This window comes from Leptodactylus fuscus, chromosome 1 (assembly GCF_031893055.1).
Source record: "Leptodactylus fuscus isolate aLepFus1 chromosome 1, aLepFus1.hap2, whole genome shotgun sequence".
NCBI lineage: Eukaryota > Metazoa > Chordata > Amphibia > Anura > Leptodactylidae > Leptodactylus > Leptodactylus fuscus.
The window spans coordinates 213,440,803-213,450,415 of NC_134265.1; positions in this window are offsets into that span (position 1 = coordinate 213,440,803).

The window sequence follows — 9,613 nt, forward strand, 5'->3', positions numbered from 1 at the left end:
TGCCATTTTCTCATCCTTGCTGGGCCCTGAGCGAGCCATGTCTATAACTATTGAAAGAGTGCACAGGGCTCTGCGCCCCAAGCCGAAACCTGAAGACCCCCAAGGGATGTAATTTGCGGCTTGTTATCGTTTGTAGACACTCAGGATATCTTATCTGCAGCGCGGGCCAAACCGGACCTTGTTTTTGAGTCTGATAAACTCGCTCTTTTTCAAGATTTGGCACCTTCCACATTAGCCAAACGCCGCCAATTAAGACCACTCCTGGAAGCACTACGCAATAAGGACATTGCTTATTCTTGGTTATACCCGTTTGGCCTGTCTATTCAACACAGGGGCCGTAGAATAATCGTTCAAACTCCAGCAGACCTAACAAATGTATGGGAAAAGTTGAATATCACGCCGATTGACATACCATCGTGGCTCCCCACTCCAGATCTAGCTTCCCTTCCGGAGCTGCCGACGCCAGGGACCTGGAAACACCGTTCCAAATCGCCCAAATCCAAGCGATCTCTCTCCAAGAACTTAGAGACTCATACAGAGGACTGACAGAGGCGCTTTGGTCGTCGCCTCTGCGCATGCAGTATTTCTTATGCACGTAAGGCTATTTCATAGAACTTCTTAGCATCGTTTTTGGTCCCCTAGCTTCTTAGTCGCACTGTTATAGGATAGTCACCTGGTTCTAGGTTATTACCTACATTGGGACATTGTGCCTCCCCTCTCGCTATCAGTATGAGGGGCTGTATTGTTGTTTCTCAGTATTCTAGTTATTTTTGACCCCACGGGCCATCCGCCCTGTACTGTTGGTAGTTTTTGACATATTCCTTATATTTTTAAAAGGACTTTTCCGTGCTTGCCGCATCAAGTTCTTTTTTCCCCCAGCAGTCTTTTCTGTCCTAGGCCCCCACTGTTAATTTGGGAGTCATAGGCGACTGCGCTTCCTTATTTAGGGAGCTTGTGCTTATTAGCGGTGCTCATCCAGGCCTGAGCACATCTAGTCTTCAGTAAGTTACTGTTTGTTACATTATATTGTCTTATCGATTGTTATTTGCTTCTCTGTGTTCTCTTCGTTGCTTGTTACTCGTTGTCTGTCTCTCCCTTGTCTCCCCATATCCTCCCTTTTTCCCATCCCCTCCCCTTCTTCTTTCTCTTCTTTTTTTGGTAGACCATGGCAAAGGCGACTGTGACATCCTTCAATGTACATGGCTGGAACTCCCCTGAAAAGAGACATGGAGTCCTGCTACTGCTAAGGAAGTTACAAACGAAGATACTATTTCTCCAGGAGACACACTTTAAAAAGGGGAAAATTCCTAAACTTCCTTTGAACTATTTTTCGCAATGGTTTCACAGCCCAAGTGACTCTGGAGCTTCTAGGGGAGTGTCCATCGCTCTGCATCATTCCATACCCTTTAAGTGTGAGCAGGTATTTTCAGACCCGGATGGGAGATCACTGTTCGTCAAGGGAAAAATAGCGTTAGACACTTACACCTTTGTCAACCTGTATTCTCCGACGTCAGGACAAATACCATGGCTGTCCAAAATTTTTGACTCACTGAAATTATTTGCTGAAGGCCCAATCATCCTGGGCTCTGACCTCAACATGACTCTGAATCCCCTGCTAGATGCTTCTAGCGGGAAATCGCAACTATCCCAGAGAGCTCTACGGAAAGCACACCAACTTTTCCAGGACTTAGACTTAATAGACATTTGGAGATTACACCACCCGTCTGTAAAAGACTTTACTTTTTTCTCGAACCCCAGATCATCCTACTGCAGACTTGACTACATTATGATTTCAAGTAAGATCCTGGCAAACTGTAGTAAATCTCAAATTGGTTCCATTTCCATTTCCGACCACGCACCTGTCTCTTGCAATATCAAACTGACTCCTCTTCCCCGTGCCGCCTTGACTTGGAAGCTAAATGAACGCCTTTTAGATTCTCCAGAATCTAGAGATCTGTTGACTAAGCACCTAACTGAATTCTTTGCAATCAACTCTACACCAGATACAAGCCCCACTGTGGTGTGGGAAACCCACAAGCATTATATCAGAGGCATTCTTATCGCCTTAGGAGCCAAGTGGAAGAAACAAAGACAACTTCAAATAGATTCCCTATTGCAACAGATCTCGTCTCTGGAACGGCTTCATAAGCGCTCTCACTCATTATCTCATCTTCAGAAACTCACTGCGTTACGCACGGAGCTCAAGGACATGTTGGCTGCCAAAGCCGCTAAGAATTTTTTAAATTATAGACAGAAGCTGTTTGCCCATGGGAACAAGGGCGGACGTATGATGACCTCCCTGATCAAGAAAGCCCAGGCCAGAACGTATATCTCTTCAATTAAGTCCCCCTCTGGATCTACTCTCACCTCTACGGCAGACATCGCAGAGACTTTTACAAACTATTACTCCTCTTTGTATAATCTACGTCCCAGTAGTGACAGAAAGTTCCCAATGGAAGATGTGGACATTGAGTCCTTTCTTGCTTCAGTGTCTCTTCCCAGGATTACACCGGAGCAGGCTGATGCTTTGATGACCCCGATCTCGGAGGAAGAGGTCAGATCCATTGTTAATTCCTTCCCTCCTCATAAGAGCCCTGGCCCGGATGGCTATTCTTTAATTTATTTTAAAACTTTTATCAATACTCTCATACGCCCCTTGACCAAATCACTAAACGCAGCTTTACAGGGTTCCCCCTTGCCCCGACAAGCCCTTGAAGCACATGTGACGCTGATAGCTAAGGAAGGCAGGGACCCCCAATTATGCGGTAACTACCGCCCCATATCTCTACTCAATCTTGATTTAAAAATTTGGGCAAAACTGCTAGCGTTAAGGCTTCAACCTCTTTTACCTCATCTAGTCAACGAAGAACAAGTGGGGTTCATTAAAGGAAGAGAGGGTAGACACAACTCTTGGCGCTTATTACACGCCCTACGTTTATCTAAAATGACTTCTACTCCCTTAGTCCTTCTCGGCTTAGACGCCGAGAAGGCTTTTGATAGGGTACACTGGGGATTCATGACCTCCGCCCTTAAGAAATTTGGTATTCCTCTACCCTTTATCCTGGCTATAATGTCACTTTATAACGGCCCCTACGCGAGACTAAAAATTAATAATACCCTTTCACCCCCTTTCCAGATATCTAATGGAACCAGGCAGGGCTTCCCCCTATCCCCCTCCCTGTTCATCCTTTCTTTAGAACCCTTTCTCCAGAAAGTAAGAGAGCACCCCAATATTTCAGGCCTGCAATTTAGAGGAAGTTCCCTGACTTTATTAGCGTTTGCCGACGACGTTCTTTTTCTAATCTCCAATCCCGAATTAGGTTTAAAATCCACTTTAGCAATAATAGAGGAATACGGTTCGTTGTCAAATTATAAGGTGAATATTGACAAATGCGAAATTCTTAACGTTTCCCTCCCACTGGAGAAAGTGCGTTCACTGAAATCGTTACTTCCTTTTAAATGGATACAGTCCTATATAAAATATTTGGGAGTTAAACTACCTGGCTCCCTAGAGGATATATATAGCCTAAATTTTGCACCACTACTCCAAGAAGTAGATAACCTCCTAAAAAAGTACGACCTACCCTGCATATCGTGGTTCGGCAGGAGAAGTTTACTCAACACGTATATTTCACCTAAGGTGGCTTATATGCTCAGGATGTTGCCAATCAAACTTCCCCTATCCTTTTTTAGAGTCCTCCGATCTTCTTTCTCGAGATTTCTTTGGAGAGGGAGGAGACCCAGATTGGCGTACGCGGCTCTTAGTAGACCTAAAGAAGGAGGTATAAATGCTCCCGACCCACAGCATGTTTATGAAGCCATCCAGCTACAATTGTGGTCAGAGATTGCAATCTCCAAGGTGTCGACTCCCTTAGGAAAGCTAATTGAAGCCACATATGGACCCCACTATGTTGCGAACCTTTGGTGGCCCTCTCCCAAAGATCCTTCCCCTCTAAAGGCTACCAAATCAGACGTGCTTCTGGGCGGCGCCCTGTCGACCTGGGAAAAATACCAACCGGCCATAGCACCCACTCCCTCATTGTGTCTCCCCACCGGTCTCATCCCAAGGATGCTCCCTGATATATCAGGTCCTATAGATGATTTCTGGAATCCCCTCCTGAGTACCCCCCTGGTCTCTTTTTGTGACTCAGGCCAATTCCCTACTGCAGAGGAGGTTTCACAATTAGAAACTTTTAGTGGTAAAAAGCGCCCACTTACCTTTTTACATCTTAACCACTATGAGACTTGTAGAAGCAGATTTGAGCAGTTGTATAAGTGGAAGAGAGGACTGACACACTTTGAGCAACTTTATGTCCAAGCTGACCCCAAGAAATTCAAGACTACGACGATGTTACACAAATTTATCAGACCTCCAGCTGTGATTAAACCATTTTATTTATCTAGTTGGGAAAAGGACCTTGGAATAACTCTTGACTCCTCTGACGTGAAGAACATCTTGTCCAGATCCTTTGGAATTTCAACCTGCGTACATCTCCAGGAGAATCACTTTAAACTATTATCACGGTGGTACCGTACCCCAGTATGGCTTGCAGATCATGGCCTCTCCTCATCAGACACCTGCTGGAGATGTGGTGAAGAACGTGGCTCTCTACTCCACATTTGGTGGTCCTGCCCCCGTCTGAAGCAGTTCTGGTCCTCAGTTGAATCCAAATTACGATCCGTTAGCACGAACCAGTTTGAGATCACTCCTTCGCTTTTAATATTCTTTTTGCCCATACCAGACACTCCGCACCACGTACAGAAGCTGGTTTTTCATCTTCTCTCAGCGGCCAAGTCTCTGTTTCCGGCTTACTGGATGCAAAAAGATGCCCCCACTTACGACCATTGGGTAGCTAAGTCAAATCAGCTAGCAAGATTTGAGGAAATGCTCAGTTGGTCCCGTAGAAACGGAGCAGTTTTTAGAAAGATTTGGGATCCTTGGCTAAACTCACGTTGAAGTTCTCTACTTGCATAACATGGGGTGCAAATTGCTATTGTAGCCTCTTTCCCTCTGGACTATGTATTATTAGATACCATTTGCCAACTCGACTCTGGCCGTGCCTGGCCTACATCTTTTTCTATTCCCTCCCCCCCTCCTCTGTATACTCCTACTCACCCCCCCTTTTTCTAATATGTCTTAATTACTCTGTGTACCCCTCCCCCTCCCCTCCTCCAACAGTCTGTTGTCTCTGTCACTGTGTGTGTCCTGTTATTTGAAGAAAATCCTTAAAGTTGTTTGTTGACCTTGCTGATATGCTGATACATAATTGTTTAATCTCCTTTTCAGGGGAGGTTGGTGCTGCGTCACTTAACCCTTCCCCCTAAGAGTGCAAGCTATTTTGTTTTTCATCTTCATATTTCTGTCAATAAACTTGAATTATAAAAAAATAAATAAAAGTCTCTTTAGTGTTTATGCAAATGATTTTTTATTAAAAGGATTCTATCATTACAATCGCATTTTTTAAGACTAAGGGCTCGCTCACATTTGCGCCCAGGACTCCATTCTGCAGGTTTCCATTTCCTGCACAAAACAGGGCAGGAGACGGAAACCTGCAGTCATTTTTCAAATCCATTCATTTGAATGGGTTTGCAAAGTGTCCGGCCGTGAACGCTGATGAGCGTTTTATGCTCTCTGCAGCTAAACCGTTATTTCTTTAACCGGACACAGAGTCGGACATGCAGTACTCTGTGTCTGGTTTAACAAAAATGGTTTCGCCGCGGAGAGCTCAAATGCTCACCGACGCTCACGGCCGGACTCGGGATGACAGGTTTCCATCTTCTGCCGTCATACGGAGTGCTTAACGCTGGTGTGAACCCAGCGTAACACGTAGGAATAACCTTAAAGAAAGTCTATTCTTCTCCGCCCCACTGTTCCGTAGATACCTCGGTTTTCTTCGGTATGCAAATGAGTTTTATCGCAGCATTTGGGACGGTCCCCAGTGCTCAAACAGTACTGGGGGCATCCCCTGTGCTGTGAGAAAACTCTCCAGCGCCGGCCTTTGTCGTCTTCAGGAATTCATCTCCACAACGTCTTCTTCCAATGGTTGCTTCTGGATTTAAATGTCATGCATGTGCAGTGGGCTCTGCCATCAGGCAGAGTCAATTGCGCATGTCTGCGGCCATTTTCTTGTGGCCGCTTACACAAGTGTAATGATGGCAGAGCCAACTGCGCATGCATGGCATGTATATCCAGAAGCAACCATCAGAAGAAGATGTTGCGGAGAGGCGTGCCAGAAGACTTCTAAAGGTAAGAGTAGACTAGTCTTTCTTAAGGCTATTCCTACGTGTTAGTCTTAAAAAATGTGATTGTAATAATAGAATTCCTTTAATCGATTTATTTAGGCTAATAAACCCTAGTTTGCATAAACATTAACAGGGCTTATGTCTTTGGAACAGATTTGGATAAATAAATAAAATGCCAAAAAGCTCAGATAACACCCATTAGATAAGTTCTGCTACTGGGTTTTTGGAGACTTGGTGTTCTCTTTAACCCCCTAAGGCTTAGTTCACACAGAGGTTTTTGGATCGGAACCTGAGGCGGTTTCCGTCACGGAACTCAAAGCCGATGCACTGCACCGGCATCCAGCCGCTCACCCTCCTCCGGATTAGGCTCAATGAATGGGCCGAGTCCAGAAGAGGATGTGTCTTCAGGCCGAATCGCTAGGCGACTCGGCCTGAAGTATGAACACCTCCTGTGCGACTCCCATTGATTTCAATGGAAGCCGTTTCTTTGGTTAGGGTTTTGAGGTGGATACGACCTCAAAACCCTGACCAAAAAGCTCTGTGTGAACTAAGCCTAACAGTTATATTAACCCTTTCACTGCCAAGGGTCTCTGGAAATTTTGCACCTGAAGTAGCCAGAGCAATTTTCACAGTTATGAGATAGACAAATCAAACCTAAAGTGCAAAATTAAAAAAGCATCCAACCCCCCATATGTGACAAGTAGAGACTGAATGCAGCCATGATGTAAAATCATCCAGCACCTGTGGAGTTAAAGCTCTAACTAGGGACAGAAAGTGGTCACTGACACAGCAGGGTGTGCTGGGAGGGAGACAGTGATCCAGGGGAGTAAAATAGGAAAAAGGGAAGAGACACCATGTTGGTCCTGAAGCAAAGCTAGAAACTCTGGACTGTAGAACAGAACAGTGAGAACAGAAGGGAGTTTAGCTGAGCAGCTGAAGGCCAGAACTGATTGAGACATCCATCTTTTCCCAGTGATAAGTACAATTGCCAGTATACAGTGATATCTGTTATGAAAGACTCATGTACTGTATGTGATAGCTGTGGAGACTGTGTGAAGAAAAGTAAAACCTTAACAACAACTGTTGTCTGGGATTGTCCCTTCGTCTAAGCTCTCTAATATCCAAGAACTCATATACACTATGTCCTACCTCGCCCCGCTGTGAGACGGACATACGACATTGGTGGCCCGTACGGGGATATTTAGAGACAAGATCAGACTGCCAGGGGATTCTGGGTAAAGACTGCCACAACAATTAAAGACACAGTATCAAACAGACAGCTATGGATGTTGAGACACGGCTTAACAGCATCAGTAAGTTGCTCCTTCAATTGACTTATGAGGAACTGGGTGCTGTAGCTGCACATGTGAAGGTGTCAGAAGATCAGGTTTCTAAGACATGCAACCACAGACAGCTCTTAACAGCCATCAACAAGCAGATGGATGAGCTAGGGGATAGTGAGGAGGAGGATGTCTTGTGCACATTCCTTAAAGGGGTTGTCCCATCACAAGGATCCTATCTATACTGCTTGTTAATGTGGATGTAAGACTTTTCCTAAATACACTGCTTCAGCAAAACTGCTTTGTTTGTCCACTATCTTACTTTATTCAATTCTTTGTGGCCACAGCCCTGACCTACCTGCTCCTGAGTCAAATGATATATCTGCCTGCTCTCAGGGGGAGGGAGGAGGGGCTAAGTGCAGGGAGCGAGCCTGTGTATCTAACTCAGAGGTAAGGAACGTATGGCTCTCCAGCTGTTGCAAAACTATAACTCCCAGCATGCATACTGGCTCTGCTGTTCTGGGAACTCCCATGGAAGTGAATGGAGCATGCTGGGAGTTGTAGTTTCACAGCAGCTGGAGAGCCAAAGGTTCCCTACCCCCTGATCTAGCTATTCCTGTGTCTACACCATGTGGCCTAGCTTCCTGCACTCAGATAGGGGAGAGGAGCTGCTTTCATTTCTTCTGTTCTCCCAGTTATCAGGCTAGCTAATTCAATTGTGTTCATTATGGCAGAGACAGGCAGTCTCTGCATGTAACACAGAATGGAGTTGCTGCTGCCTGTACTTCATAGTCCAATATGGGTGGGCGGAGCTACACTCGAATTTGGGGGCGGAGCCAAACGGTAGGTTGCTTGTGAAACCCCGCCCACCAAATGATGCAAGAAACCAGGAAGAAAGAAGATTTCACAGCAGTAAATACTGATGAGTATGTGAGGTGGGAATACCCCTTTAATGATTTAATGAAGTTCATCACCAGCTTGAGACCGGGGTGTAAAGAGGCCGTGCAGAACACTGAGAGGGAGAAATCCCTCCCACAGACTGAGCTGCAGGAATTAAAAGAGCAATTGGTAGCATTGAAGAGAGCTGTGCAAGAATCGACCAAAACCCCTGAACAAGCTGCAGAACCCAGCAGAACTTGTAGCCCACCCAGGTTAAGGAAGTCAAGACAACAGACCTCTCTAGCATCACAAATCACCATCAGGAAAGATTTCAAGATCCTGGGACAGATTGGAGAACGTGAACAAAAAGAGAAACTGTCTTACACAAACCTGATGCACCAGATAGAGGCAGGATTGCAGAAAGGCTATCTGCCGGAAGAAATTATCGAGGCAGTGGTAAAAGCTATCAGCCCAGGACTGAATTTGCGGAACATGCTAGAAATGAAAAGTCACTTGACCTTACCACAACTGAAAACGATCTTAAAAGGGCACTACAAAGAAGAAAACACCTCAGAGCTGTTCCATAGACTCATCAACATCTCGCAAGATACCAAGGAATCTCCTCAAAGCTTCTTGTTCAGAGCCATAGAACTCAAAGACAAGCTGTTGTTTGCATCCAGCAAAGTAGATGCAGAGGAAAGGTTTGATGCAGGACTAGTACAGAAGAAGTTTTTGAGATCTTTAGGAACCGGGTTAATAAGTAAAGACATAAAGTTGCAAATGAAGCAGTACCTGGAAGATCCTAACATTCCAGATGAAACCCTAATTGAGAAGATGAACGAGGCAGCTAGCTTAGAGTCAGAGAGTGAACAAAAGTTAAAGAAGGGCTCTATAACTAAAATGACCAAGCTGGGCCAGCTGAAAATGAATATGCCTAACAATCAGCCGGAGTGTAGGCGAGAAGATTCTCCTACACATGCGGTGCACACCAAATCATCTTTGACAGAGAGAACAGCCGACACTAATTGGGTGAAAGCATTTGGGGAACTTCGAGCTGAATTAGCGGAAGTGAAAAAGTTGATTCGCACTAAACCAGAGCCAAGACCAGTCAGATCTGGAGGGGGTTTTCAGAACAGAAGACGACCTGCTTGTGAAGCATGTCGAGTGTCAAATCGAAGTGTCGCCTGTGTCCATTGTTGGGGGTGTGGTGA